Source organism: Lontra canadensis, unplaced genomic scaffold (assembly GCF_010015895.1).
Source record: "Lontra canadensis isolate GAN:19392208 unplaced genomic scaffold, GSC_riverotter_1.0 scaffold15, whole genome shotgun sequence".
In the NCBI taxonomy this organism is placed as follows: domain Eukaryota; kingdom Metazoa; phylum Chordata; class Mammalia; order Carnivora; family Mustelidae; genus Lontra; species Lontra canadensis.
The window spans coordinates 11,070,669-11,086,520 of record NW_022631009.1 but is presented as its reverse complement, the minus strand read 5'-3'; the positions used below and the strand labels follow the sequence as shown (position 1 = coordinate 11,086,520).

At 35.7% G+C, this 15,852-nt stretch overlaps 1 non-coding gene across 1 annotated transcript; it reads right to left on the bottom strand.

The window, feature by feature from the left end:
• Positions 1-15,396: 15,396 nt before the first annotated feature.
• Positions 15,397-15,468, bottom strand: LOC116868453. The gene has a single exon (XR_004382845.1). It is a non-coding gene; the product is annotated as a small nucleolar RNA SNORD56 (small nucleolar RNA).
• Between the last annotated feature and the right edge of the window lie 384 nt (positions 15,469-15,852).

The following is a 15,852-nucleotide window of genomic DNA, read 5'->3' as shown; positions in this document are numbered from 1 at the left end:
GTAATGAATTTTAAGTAAAGTGATGAAAATAAAACTTACAGAATATCTCATGGGTTTTCAAAATCGGTAGGTGTAATACACTTGGTAATCATATCATCCAATGGGTGAATGGGGAACTGGGGAAAAGGACTTAATTATTGTAGCACTTATACATATACCATAAAGTGTCTACATTGGTAGACACTCAAATCTTGGAGATGAGTAATCTCCCTGGAGCAACACTAAGAAGTTAATGTAAAAAAGATGTAGCCATGAAATGAAAACTATAGTGAAATAAAAAGGAGATATTAAATATATACAAATGATACAAAAAAGAAACAAATAGTGAAAAAATACAAGGCTAAGCCAAAATTAGATATTAAATGACAGAAGTACATTAAATTATATTAATAATCATATTATATGTAACTGGTGGGGGAGGGGGCATGACCTAACTATATGCTTCATATCCTTAAGTAGTTTCTTAACTACTTAAGGATACGAAGACAAAAAGTAGAGGTTGGAAAAAGGTATACCACAAAATACAAATCAAATAAATGCTGGAAGAAAACTAAGGCTTCTAGCCAAGATTAAGTTGAGCAGTAACCAAATGTAATCTTCTTAAAAAAATTAAAGAAAAAATATGAAACAATGGTCTTCGAGACACAGGTTATCAATCAATAAAAGATAGTATTCCCAGACATGAGGTAACAAATAAATTGAGCCCTATGATTACCCTAGCTTAGTGTCTTGTCCTACTCTTCTCTGGCTACTGTAACAAAATACCACAGACCGGGTGATTTAAACAATGAAATTTATTTTTCACAGTTCTCGAGGCTGGAAAGTCCGAGATCGAGATGCTGACCAATTTGATTTTCGATGAGGGCTTTCCGTGGCCTAGAGCCAGCCACCTTCTCACTGTGTTTTCACATGGTGGAGAGCGAGCTCCAGAGTTCCTCTTCTCATAAGGAGGCCAGCTCTATCAGATTAGGGTGCCGTTCTTTTGACCTCATTTTCCCTTTATCATCTCCTGATAGGCCCTATCTCCAAACACAACACTGGGGATTAGGACTTCAACATACAAATTTTGGAGAGACACAAACATTCAGTCCATTATTTGTCTTTGTAGAGTTCTGACCATCGTGCAGGAGGAGAAACCGACATGAAGCTTGGCAGTTAAGGAGATGGAGCTGACAGCTGGTAAGATGGATGTGACTAGTATTTACAGGTACTACAGTATGTTAGAGGAGAGAGCTCTACAGAGAAGAACTCTAGAAATATGCAGAGGTGCCCTTCAGTTATTTGGCAAAGTACTAGTTGTGGCGTGTGCCCTCAATTTACCCAAGACTGAAGACACAATCTTTTCAAGGGAATAAAAGGAATAGTTCCTGACACTCATATAAGACTATACGTGCCTATTCTCACCAACCAGACTAAAAAAATCTCAGAATGCAAGGGGCACTGAGTACAGTTTTCAGAAAGATTGTGGTAGTAAGTAATGATCACCCTAAAAGTAAAGTTCCTCTGATCCAGTCTAACTAATCTTAATAGCAATACTGAATAGGATCAAATTGCTTCCAAGTAAGTTGAAAATCACTGACCTACATAATCCTTGAAAACTTCCTACGAAAGCATCAACATTTCAGACCTCAGTCTTTAAATAATGTGCTTTTCTTAATATAACTTTGATTCCACAAGGAAGGAAGCTAGGAAGCTGTTTAAAACAACAACAACAACAACAACAACAACAAACCCAAAAAAACATTTTTTTTTCATTTCCATAGAACTTTAGAAATATTAATTAGTCATAAAATAGCATTAATGGCTGATTTCATTATTTAATGGCCACACAGATCATTCAAACTTTGGGGTCTTAACATTTCTATCTGATTATCATAATGGAGTAGAAAAGATTTCAGAATATGCTATTATATCTGATCAATTATATTTAAAAATATTGCATTAAATATTTTTTCAAAGAGGAGCTTTGCTAAAGTGATCTAATTATATACTAGGAAATTAAGCCATTCTATGTAATTTAAATTGCTTAATCCAAAATTTTCAAGAGAAGCCAAATGGAATAGCATCTCATTCATAAGTTAAGCATATAAACCAACCAGAGATTTATACAATTAAGATGATGAAAAATTAAAATGTGACTAATTGCTTCTATACATTGTGGTTAATTAGCATAAACAGTTTCAAAATATATTATCCCAAAACTAACATTTTTTCTCAAAAATAATTTAGATAATGGCAGCATTTTAAGGCCCACAGTAATAATTGATTTTTGCATCTAGACAGAAAAAAAATTAAAGTCAATGATTCTTGTTAAACTTGTATCTGTGGTTCCTAAAGGCAACCCTTAATGTTACTTTTTAAGAAAACACTAACAAATGTATTCATGGAATATAAAATGTGTACATTGCAGTACAAAAGCAAAGATAAAATTAGATTTATAAAATGGACATGTTTAGCATATTATCAGTGTTTTAGAGGGAAGGCTTCAGTTACATGAAATCATGTAAACATAAGGGTTTTTCTTAAAACTGTTAAGTTATTGTATAATTATAGAGTTAAATTAGCATAGAATTTTACTGGTAGTTTCCCTTTTTACCATACAAAGGATTTATACTCTTCATTTTATACAGATTATGGTTTCAGCCTGTTAGAACTCGTGGAATTGGTGAAGAAACACATTTAATGTATGTGTTTAGGTTTATTCTTATTGGAATATCTTTTTCTCATGGCTTCAAGAAATAACTTTCAGCTTTTTTTTTTTTTTTTTTTCCAGAGGAAGTAGGACTTATAGAGTCTGTTTTGCAGTCTGGAAAACAACATGGTCACTGGGAAAAAATGTCATAGAATTCCTGCTAACCATGAATCCAATGCGCATCCTAGATGTTTAGTGAAGAAATTTGGTTACAAGTAATACAAACAAATCAAATAAATTTAACTAATAAAAAGGATTTAATAATTAAAAAATATAAAGATTTAGTACAGGTTCTAGGATTGCCTGAATTGAGTAATTCAAACAGAATCTGGATTTGCTTGCACTATTTCTCTTTTCTGTTTGTGAGTTGACTAACTACCCCTAGTTCTTTTATATGACTTGTACTTAACGGCCCTCATTCATTATGACTCACCCTCATAACTCTGAATTCAAAGGGGAAGAGTGTATGCCTCTTTCTAATTTGGAAAATTCAGTAGAAGACTGATTTATCTGGCTTAATTTGGTTTGTGTCAAATCCCTAGGTGTTTGCAACATTATTGTATCTAGAGGGATAGCTCTGCAATTGTCTTATCTTGCATCATGTTCTTTCCACTGCAGCAAAGAGAACTGTAGACTGTTTTATGTGAATGTTAGATTTTTTTTTTTTTGGGGGGGAGGTTACTTGAGGATGTTAAGAGGGCCACAAAGAGGATAACTTGATGTTCAGTGATTTAATAAAGACAACTCTTTTGAATCAAGATTCAGACATCTTAAAATTCAGTTATCTATAATAACCACTATTAAGGATGCTTTCATAACATAGTTGATAGCATTCCTTAAATTTATGATATTTTAGATGTACATATTTGAGTACCATTTTATACATTTAAAACCTCTGATACAACAAAGTTACCAAAGAGCTAAACCAATCAAATATCTTTAATAAATACATCAGTTTCGGGAGGAGTCAAGATGGCAGAGAAGTAGCAGGCTGAGACTACTTCAGGTAGCTGGAGATCAACTAGACAGCTTATCTAAAGATTGCAAACACCTACAAATCCAACGGGAGATTGAAGAGAAGAAGAACAGCAATTCTAGAAACTGAAAATCAGCCACTTTCTGAAAGGTAGGATTGGCGGAGAGGTGAATCAAAAGCGATGGGAAAATGGACCCCGGGGGGAGGGGCCGGCTCCCGGCAAGCAGCGGAGCAACGGAGCACAAAATCAGGATTTTTAAAAGTCTGTTCCGCTGAGGGACATCGCTCCAGAGGCTCAACCGGGGTGAAGCCCACGCGGGGTCAGTGTGGCCTCAGGTCCCGCAGGGTCACAGAAGGATCGGGGTGTCTGAGTGTTGCAGAGCTTGCAGGTATTAGAACAGGGAAGCCGGCTACAGAGACAGAGCCGGAGAGAGCTCTCTTAAACTGGTCGCAGGCTCGGTGAGCTCGGAGCGCGGCTGGAGGCCAGGCAGACGGGAGTAATTGGGCGCTGTTCTCTGAGGGCGCACTGAGGAGTGGGGCCCTGAGCTCTCGGCTCCTCGGGACTGGGAGGCCGCCATCTTCATTCCCGTCCTCCAGAACTCTATGGAAAGCATTCAGGGAACAAAAGCTCCTGAAAGCAAACCCAAGCTGATTACTCAGCCCGGCCCCTGGTAATGGCGGTGCAACTCCGCCTGGGGCAAAGACACTTGAGAATCACTACAACAGGCCCCTCCCCCAGAAGATCAACAAGAAATCCAGCCAGGACCAAGTTCACCTACCAAGGAGTGCAGTTTCAATACCAAGGAGAGCAGCGGAATTCCAGAGGAGGAGAAAGCAAAGCACGGAACTCATGGCTTTCTCCCCATGATTCTTTAGCCTTGCAGCTAATTTAATTTTTTTTTCTTTTTCAATTTTTTTCCTCTTCTTCTGCTAATTTTTTTTAACTTTTACCCTTTTCTTTTTTAACGTTTTTTAACTAGTTTATCTAATATATATATTTTTTCCTTTTTATATTTTTTTCATCATTGGTTTTCTTTTTTTATTTGTTTCTTTTTTCTTTTTTCTTTTTTTTTTTCTTTCTGAACCTCTTTTTATCCCCTCCCCCCCTCACGATTTGGGATCTCTTCTGATTTGGCTAAAGCATATTTTCCTGGGGTTGTTGCCACCCTTTTAGTATTTTACTTGTTCCTTCATATACTCTTATCTGGACAAAATGACAAGGCGGAAAAATTCACCACAAAAAAAAAGAACAAGAGGCAGTACCAAAGGCTAGGGACCTAATCAATACAGACATTGGTAATATGTCAGATCTAGAGTTCAGAATGACGATTCTCAAGGTTCTAGCCGGGCTCGAAAAAGGCATGGAAGATATTAGAGAAACCCTCTCGGGAGATATAAAAGCCCTTTCTGGAGAAATAAAAGAACTAAAATCTAATCAAGTTGAAATCAAAAAAGCTATTAATGAGGTGCAATCAAAAATGGAGACTCTCACTGCTAGGATAAATGAGGCAGAAGAAAGAATTAGCGATCTAGAAGACCAAATGACAGAGAATAAAGAAGCTGAGCAAAAGAGGGACAAACAACTACTGGACCACGAGGGCAGAATTCGAGAGATAAGTGACACCGTAAGACGAAACAACATTAGAATAATTGGGATTCCAGAAGAAGAAGAAAGAGAGAGGGGAGCAGAAGGTATATTGGAGAGAATTATTGGAGAGAATTTCCCCAATATGGCAAAGGGAACAAGCATCAAAATCCAGGAGGTTCAGAGAACCCCACTCAAAATCAATAAGAATAGGTCCACACCCTGTCACCTAATAGTAAAATTTACAAGTCTTAGTGACAAAGAGAAAATCCTGAAAGCAGCCCGGGAGAAGAAGTCTGTAACATACAATGGTAAAAATATTAGATTGGCAGCAGACTTATCCACAGAGACCTGGCAGGCCAGAAAGAGCTGGCATGATATATTCAGAGTACTAAACGAGAAAAACATGCAGCCAAGAATACTATATCCAGCTAGGCTATCATTGAAAATAGAAGGAGAGATTAAAAGCTTCCAGGACAAACAAAAACTGAAAGAATTTGCAAACACCAAACCAGCTCTACAGGAAATATTGAAAGGGGTCCTCTAAGCAAAGAGAGAGCCTAAAAGTAGTAGATCAGATAGGAACAGAAACAATATACAATAACAGTCACCTTACAGGCAATACAATGGCACTAAATTCATATCTCTCAATAGTTACCCTGAATGTTAATGGGCTAAATGCCCCAATCAAAAGACACAGGGTATCAGAATGGATAAAAAAACAAAACCCATCTATATGTTGCCTACAAGAAACTCATTTTAAACCCGAAGACACCTTCAGATTTAAAGTGAGGGGGTGGAAAAGAATTTACCATGCTAATGGACATCAGAAGAAAGCAGGAGTGGCAATCCTTATATCAGATCAATTAGATTTTAAACCAAAGACTATAATAAGAGATGAAGAAGGACACTATATCATACTCAAAGGATCTGTCCAACAAGAAGATCTAACAATTATAAATATCTATGCCCCTAACGTGGGAGCAGCCAACTATATAAACCAATTAATAACAAAATCAAAGAAACACATTGACAATAATACAATAATAGTAGGGGACTTTAACACTCCCCTCACTGAAATGGACAGATCATCCAAGCAAAAGATCAACAAGGAAATAAAGGCCTTAAATGACACACTGGACCAGATGGACATCACAGATATATTCAGAACATTTCATCCCAAAGCAACAGAATACACATTCTTCTCTAGTGCACATGGAACATTCTCCAGAATAGATCACATCCTTGGTTCTAAATCAGGTCTCAACCGGTATCAAAAGATTGGGATCATTCCCTGCATATTTTCAGACCACAATGCTCTGAAGCTAGAACTCAATCGCAAGAGGAAATTTGGAAAGAACCCAAATACATGGCGACTAAACAGCATCCTTCTAAAGAATGAATGGGTCAACCAGGAAATTAAAGAAGAATTGAAAAAAGTCATGGAAACAAATGATAATGAAAATATAACAGTTCAAAATCTGTGGGACACAACAAAGGCAGTCCTGAGAGGAAAATATAAAGCGGTACAAGCCTTTCTCAAGAAACAAGAAAGGTCTCAGGTACACAACCTAACCCTACACCTAAAGGAGCTGGAGAAAGAACAAGAAAGAAACCGTAAACCCAGCAGGAGAAGAGAAATCATAAAGATCAGAGCAGAAATCAATGAAATAGAGACCAAAAAAACAATAGAACAAATCAACAAAACTAGGAGCTGGTTCTTTGAAAGAATTAATAAGATTGATAAGCCCCTGGCCAGACTTCTCAAAAAGAAAAGAGAAAGGACCCAAATAAATAAAATCATGAATGAAAGAGGAGTGATCACAACTAACACCAAAGAAATACAGACAATTATAAGAACATATTATGAGCAACTCTATGCCAACAAATTTGACAATCTGGAAGAAATGGATGCATTCCTAGAGACATATAAACTACCACAACTGAACCAGGAAGAAATAGAAAGCCTGAACAGACCCATAACCAGTAAGGAGATTGAAACAGTCATCAAAAATCTCCAAACAAACAAAAGCCCAGGGCCAGATGGCTTCCGGGGGAATTCTACCAAACATTTAAAGATGAACTAATTCCTATTCTCCTGAGACTGTTCCAAAAAATAGAAATGGAAGGAAAACTTCCAAACTCATTTTATGAGGCCAGCATCACCTTGATCCCAAAACCAGACAAGGATCCCATCAAAAAAGAGAACTACAGACCAATATCCTTGATGAACACAGATGCAAAAATTCTCACCAAAATACTAGCCAATAGGATTCAACAGTACATTAAAAGGATTATTCACCACGACCAAGTGGGATTTTTTCCAGGGCTGCAAGGTTGGTTCAACATCTGCAAATCAATCAATGTGATAAAACACATTAATAAAAGAAAGAACAGGAACCATATGATATTCTCCATAGATGCTGAAAAAGCATTTGACAAAGTACAGCATCCCTTCCTGATCAAAACTCTTCAAAGTGTAGGGATAGAGGGCACATACCTCAATATTATCAAAGCCATCTATGAAAAACCCATCGCAAATATCATTCTCAATGGAGAAAAACTGAAAGCTTTTCCGCTAAGGTCAGGAACACGGCAGGGATGTCCGTTATCACCACTGCTATTCAACATAGTACTAGAAGTCCTAGCCTCAGCAATCAGACAACAAAAAGAAATTAAAGGTATCCAAATCGGCAAAGAAGAAGTCAAATTATCACTCTTCGCAGATGATATGATACTATATGTGGAAAAGCCAAAAGACTCCACTCCAAAACTGCTAGAACTGGTACAGGAATTCAGTAACGTGTCAGGATATAAAATCAATGCACAGAAATCAGTCGCATTTCTCTACACCAACAACAAGACAGAAGAAAGAGAAATTAAGGAGTCCATCCCATTTACAATTGCACCCAAAACTATAAGATACCTAGGAATAAACCTAACCAAAGAGACTAAGAATCTATACACAGAAAACTATAAAGTACTCATGAAAGAAATTGAGGATGACACAAAAAAATGGAAAAATGTTCCATGCTCCTGGACTGGAAGAATAAATATTGTGAAAATGTCTATGCTACCTAAAGCAATCTACACATCTAATGCAATTCCTATCAAAGTACCATCCATTTTTTTCAAAGAAATGGAACAAATAATCCTAAAATTTATATGGAACCAGAAAAGACCGTGAATAGCCAAAGGAATATTGAAAAAGAAAGCCAAAGTTGGTGGCATCACAATTCCGGACTTCAAGCTCTATTACAAAGCTGTCATCATCAAGACAGCATGGTACTGGCACAAAAACAGACACATAGATCAATGGAACAGAATAGAGAGCCCAGAAATAGAGAGCCCAGAAACCTAATTGGGTTAAGGGGTGGTCAAATAGCTGGTAAATCATTTTTTTCTAGTTGTGTCTGTGAGAGTGTTTCTCGAAAAGGTAAGTATTTGAATCATTAGCCTGAGTAAAGAACACCCTCACCAATGCAGGTCATCCAAGGTCCTTGAACATTAACACTCCTGATTCTTGGGCATTCTTGGCCCCCCACCCCACTTTCAGACCTTTGGACTCAAAAGGGACTACACCCTTTGCTCTTAACTCAAACTGAATTTACACCACCAGTTTTCATGTTTCTGCAGCTTGCAGATGGCAAATCATGGGACTTCTCAGTCTCCATAAATGCATAAACCAATTCCTATAACATATATATCACATATGATATATATAATATTGGTTCTGTTTCTCTAGAGAACCCTTACTAAAACAGATTTACATATAGAAAGAGCTTTATTATAAGAATTTGGTTCACATTATGATGAAGGTTGAGAAATCCTGAAATCTGCAACTGGCCAGCTAGAGACCCTGAAGAGTCAATGTGTATAGTTCCAGTCCAAGTCCAAAGGCCTGAGAACCAAAAGAGTTGACGGCGTAACTTACAGTCCAAAAGTAAGCAGGCTCATGACCCAAGAAGAGCTGATGGTTCTTTCAGTTCTGGTTCAAAAGCCAAATAGAATCAATGTCCCAGCACAAAGCAGTCAGGAAGAAAAGTTTCCTCTTATTCTCAGGACCCTTAGCCTTTTTGTCTATTCAGAACTTCAACTGTTTGGATAAGGGCCCCTCACATGAAGGAGGGCAATCTTCTTTACTCAGTCTGCTGATTCAAATGTTAATGTTAGTCTCATCCAAAAACAGCCTGGAAGACATAGTCAGAATATTAGTCATATTTCTGAGGCATAGTTTAACTCATATCTCAGGGGCTAGAAAACATGTATTTTCTTTCTTACATACAGGCTGGTTGGGTGGAAACTTTATTTCAGGCATTGGATAACAAGTCATACATTCTGGGACTAGACATTAGCATGCTCTTTTCATAGCAAAAAGAAGCATGAGAAGCCAAGCCAAACTATGAAAAACATCACGGCCTCTGCCTGTGTCATATCCTTTAGCACTCTATTTTTGAAAACATACAGCATAGCTGAATTTAATATCAATAAGAGTGGCCCATGTTTCTTTTTTTTTTTTTAAGATTTTATTTATTTATTTGACAGACAGAGATCACAAGCAGGCAGAGAGGCAGGCAGAGAGAGAGGAGGAAGCAGGCTCCCTGCCGAGCAGAGAGCCTGATGTGGGGCTCCATCCCAGGACTCTGAGATCATGACCTGAGCCAAAGGCAGAGGGCAGAGGCTTTAACCCACTGAGCCACCCAGGCGAAGAGTGGCCCGTGTTTCACTCTAGAGGGAACTAAGTCATCTTGCAAAGGGGATGCTTGTGTAAATCTATTAGAGAAAAGGAGTAAAAAGTTGAAATACCAAAAAGCAATAATACAAAGATAAACAGCATTCTTCCCCATGAGGAATTTGTGTGCAATGTAATTGATCCTCTAAATGCCTAGGTTCTCGAGCAGCATGTCTAAACACTTAGCCATACAGTGAACTTTAAAGTTACTTCCAGTTATCCATTTGATGCTCAAATATCTCAGTGATACTTGATTTGAACAACAGATCTAAGAAATGGATGCATGGTAATGCCATATCTACATACGTCTTCATCCTAAATTTGATTACTAATTGATTAATAATGCCACAACATTGGTTCGTGAGAGACACTGATCAACTAAAAGAATGACATCTTTGTATCTACCTCTTTTTCCTCCTTTGTCAACTTTAAACAGACTTTAATGTGCCAATTTAAATAGAAATAAGAGTTCAGTGGACGGTATAACACGTAAGAGATTAAAGGTTATTTACTAAAGCTTGATTACACCATATTGCATGTAACTATAAGTCATTTATAGAAAAGGTAAAATATTGATAAATTTGGGGAGGCATTTGAGAGCTTCTGGTCTGATAGTCAATGGGAGTCACTATGGTCAATCAGATGCTCATTTATTTCCAGCTTCATACTATCCAATGTCTGTACTTGCTAGAGCGGCCTGGTTGTCACTATGGGATTTTACTGACTTACAAACTAGTGGTTAAAATGTTTCTTACATTATTTCATCCTTTATATTGTTATTCCTACTTAGCACAATTAACTTTACTGGAGGATATGGAGAGTTCATTGTTAATTAAATGTAGCTGAATAGTTACATTTTCATGGTTAATTTAATCAATATCAGGGAAGCAATTATATTGGCTTCTCTTTTATATGAAATAAGTGAAACATCCTTAGATGTTAATGTAAGCTGTCCTTTTATTTAGAATCATTTGTGGAAAACAAGACATTTCTAAAAATAATACAGAGAATCTCAAATTTCAATAAAGACTGTACAAATCATTGGCTTTTAATAATGAATAAAAAGGTGTCACATTTCTCAGGTTCATCTATGAGAATAAAGCTTCTTTGTTCCAAATTCTTTCAACTCTCCCCAGTTTATCTTTTCTCTTTATTTTTTGAGCCTATAATCTCATTATCATTTATTTGGTACTTTGCTTTCTAGTTCTCAGCAATTATTTGCTGCATGTCCTCCTGGGATTTCCTTCACTTTTCTAAACTCACCTTTATCCCCTCAGTTCAAGCTTTGCTTTTACTAATCATGCCTTGAACAGTTAAGCCTCACATAGGAATCTTGGCAATATTGGCTTTTTCTCTCAGTTGGACATTATATCCCAAGAGTATTATTTCTCTCCATTCTTTCTTCTTTTCCAAAGTAAATGAATCAGTGACTTATACTTCTATTTACACACCAGATAATAGCCTAGATTTATTGTTTTATCCATTGTAGTGGTAGGAATTTCAGTTCTTTTCAATTAATCCAAATAAGATGGTCACTATTAGTATATTGATAAATTAGATTTTATTTAAAAATCCTATTACTTTCAAAAATTTCAGAATAATTGAATATATATTTTTTGAAAGAATACTCAGTACATTGATAGCTTCACACCTGTGGCCCCAGAGATTATTTCATTCCTTCCTGGATCTAGGGTACAAAGATTTATCTATGGCTTTAAAGAATATCTGATGATATAATCCCAATAAAATAAAATAAATGTGTAACATAACAAGGCTGAACACATTTCTTGCAACCACAATTGCTGTAATTAAAAGTTATCTCTAATTGAATGGGATTACAACAGTTGATGCATGACTGAATTTTGAAAATATTTCAAAGATACTCATACATTCACACTTGCACACACATATTATATCTCTTCTTGTACAGTAAAGCTCCGTATGCTATCGTATTAATTAGTTCCTGGTATATAATTTTTAAATATAATCCTTCATGCTCACATTTTTTTTTGTTCTATTACATCTTTTTTTAATTAGGATCCCACTGCATTTCTAGTAGTTTTTGCTTTACATATTAAGTTGCTATATTGCTTATACATACAGTTTGATGATTTATGTTATTTGTAAAGTGTGCCTTGCATGGTTTTATAATTTTAATCATGTTATTTGCTATTAACATTCCATCTGGTCCAAAATAAAATAAATATTGCTACTTATATTTTCCTTTCCTTTGCATTTGTCTATCAATTCTTAGCTCACTCTTTTAGTATGTCTTTCCTCATGAATACAGTCATTGTTATTGTTTGTGTTGGTTATATATTTAATAAAGTTCCCTAGGTTTCTTAACCCTACCTGACAATCTTTTTTAAAAGAAAGGTTAAGGGGGTGCTTGGGTGGCTCAGTGGGTTAAGCCTCTGCCTTCGGCTCAGGTCACAATCTCAGAGTCTTGGGATCGAGCCCCGCGTTGGGCTCTCTGCTCAGCAGGGAGCCTGCTTCCTTCTCTCCTCTCTCTGCCTGCCTCTCTGCCTACTTGCAATCTCTCTCTGTCAAATAAATAAATAAAATATTTTAAAAAAAAAGAAAGGTTTAGTTTATTCACGCTTTGAATAATGATTGACATATCTGTCTTTATTCCTTTATCTTTATTTTGAATAATTAATTTAGCTTACTGTTACATTTTTCTCTATATATTTTCTAGATTGATAAAATTTCTAATCATTTCTCTTATTTCCACTTGCAAATTTAGATACTATTTTTTTAATATTACCATTTCATTAATGGATAACTTCACTCACCCCTCATATTCAGACAAATTCTACATTATTTAAAATTTAATATAAATTATTTATCACAACAAAATATACCTTTTCTCTCCCCTATGCACTATATTTTTCTTACACTTTTTTTCTCTCAAGGGTGCTTTTGATAATACTTATTTTCAAATAATAGTATTTTATTTTTTCTCTAACAGAATGTAAGCAATATAATGATGTTTTAAAACCTCTACTTTTATTAATTCTAATTGTAATTTTTATCCTTCAATGTATAATATTTCACTCTTTTATTTTTATTTACTTTTACATTGTTGATGTTTATGACAGTATTTTCTTCGAATTTAGGTCTGTTTGCTTTATTTACATCAGAGGAAAAACACAGATTACTAAAAGTGAAATTTAAAGAATGTAGAGGGAGAGATGCAGAGATAAAAGTCAAAAGTCATCTTCAAGGGTGTGTGGGTGGCTCAGTCAGCTAAGTGTCCAACTCTTGATCTCAGCTCAGGTCCTGATCTCAGGGTCTTGGGTTGAGGCCCCACGTTGGGGTCCAAAAAAAAAAAAAAAATGCCATCTTCAAATTTGAAACTCAAGAAATTTTTTCTTAGAGTGGACTCTATTTTAAACAATTATATGAATGAAAACTATCTACAATGGTCCTGAACCTTCACTATGTCTATTAAATTTACTTGCAGATAAAATATGGAAGACCATGAATATTCTTGCATGCCCTATCCATAGAATGATAAAGTTTAAAATTTAAATTTAAAATTCTAAAGTTTAAAATGAAAATACAATTTATAATTTATTACACAGTCATTTCCTTTCTTGTATTATCAACAGTCCCTATAACAACGCTAAATTTATTTAGCCCTTGCTTTATGCCAGCCATTTTTCAATATGCTACAAATAGATTAACTTACTTCATCTTCAAAATAAACTATGGATTAGTACTATTTTTATCAATACTATTTATATTTTACATGTGAGGAAACTGACACACAGGGAATTTAGAAAACTTGCCTAATTTCTCATTGTTAATAAGTGCAGAGCCAGTAGTTGATGTCAGCAGCCTAGTTCAATATCACACACTTTTTTTTTTATAAAGATTTTTATTTATTTATTTGACAGAGAGAGATTGCAAGTAGACAGAGAGGCAGGCAGAGAGAGAGGAAGGGAAGCAGGCTCCCTGCTGAGCAGAGAGCCCAACGCGGGGCTCGATCCCAGGACCCCGGGATCATGACCTGAGCCGAAGGCAGAGGCTTAACCCACTGAGCCACCCAGGCACCCCAATATCGCACACTTTTAACCACTGTTCGATACTGCTGTTTTTTCCTCCCTAAAATTTCAAATTGGCTTGTATTATGTTATTTACCTTTGTCATTTTTTTTTTCTCAAACTTCTCATTATATGATTTGGTCTACTGAGTTCCACTTTTCTCACAGGTCTTTATTAAATAAAACTCTAAGACCTGTCTCTTCCTGCTCCTGTTAGGACTGGAACCTCTCTAAGCACACCCACACGTCTGAAATCTGGAACTCCCTGTTGCTTCTCTTATGGCATAGAAACAGTTTCCTGGACCTAAGCTTCTCTTCTTTGTTTACTCTTTGGTATTGCTGAAGTCACGTATTTTTCAGAAATAGTCATGGGAGGTAAATCTTCTCAACCAAGTCACTTAATTACTTCCACCAACACACTGGACTAATAGTATAGTTCCATAAGTAATTCTAATTTTAAAATTATTTTTCTACCAAACATATCATTAGCGGATTTGGTTTCTTCTGAGGTTTCTTCCCTTTGCTTGCTGATGGCTGCCTTATCTGTGTCTTCACACGGTCTTTTCTCTAATGACCCTTTAATTGTCCAAATTTCCTCATCTCATAAGGAGGCCAGTCAGATTGGACTAGGGCTCACTCTAATAGTATAATTTACTTTACTCATTTCTTTAAAGGCACTATCTCCAAGTATGGGTTCATTCTGAGGTACTGGGGTTTAGGGCTTTGACATATTATTATGGGAGGGATACAACTGAGCCTATAGAGCCCATAACAACAGCTAAACAGTATTTCATGGTATAGATGTACTATTATGTGTTTACCATTCACCTGACAAATGACATCTGGGGTGGTTTAAGTTTTTGGCTATTATAAATAAAGCTGCTATAAGTGTGCAAGTTTTTGTATAAAGATAATTTTCTTCTCTCTGGAGTAAATGCCCAAGAGTACAATTGTTGAGTCATACAGTAGGCATATGTCGTTGTTATTATTATTGTTATTATTAACATTAACATTTTAAAGGCAAACTCTCAAAGTATTTTCCATAGTGGCTGCAAAATTTTACATTCCCACCAGCAATATAGGAGTGATCTTGTTTCTCCATATCCTTGCCAACATTTGATGTTATCCCAAGGATTTAATTTAGCCATTCTGATAGCCATTCTGTGTAGTGGTATCCAATTGTGGTTTTTATGTGTATTTCTCTAGTGGCTAAAGTTGTTGAACATTTTTTCATGTGCTTTTTTAATACCAATATATTCTTTTTGGTGAAAATTCTCTTCATGGCTATGCTCATTTTCTAATTTGTTTGTTTATGGGATATTTTTCTTCTTTCTTTAATCTCCTTTTTTCCCCTATTTTTTCTTCACTCCAACCCAAAGTATCAACACTCACTACAGGAACTGTTGTTAACAAAACATTATTGCTATCATTATAGTTTTTTCCTCTTTTTTCACTGATTTTTTTACACTTCATTATATGTTTTAGATATTAGTATTTTGTCAAATACTTGACTAGCAATACTTTATTCCACTGTATTGCTTGTCTTTTCATCTTCTTAAAAGGGTCTTTCACACAGCAAAATTTTTAATTTTTATGATGTTCAATGAACACATTTTTTCTCTTTATAGATTATGTTTTTGTTTAAGTCTCAAACTGGTATTTTGCTTCTGTGTTTTCTTTCTAAAATTTGTATACTGTTCATATTGCATTTTACACTTATATTAAGTCTGTAATCCAATTTTGTAGTGAATTTGAGATTTATGTCAAAGTTTACTCTTTTATCTACAGAGGTTTAACTCCTCCAGTGCCATTTGTTGAA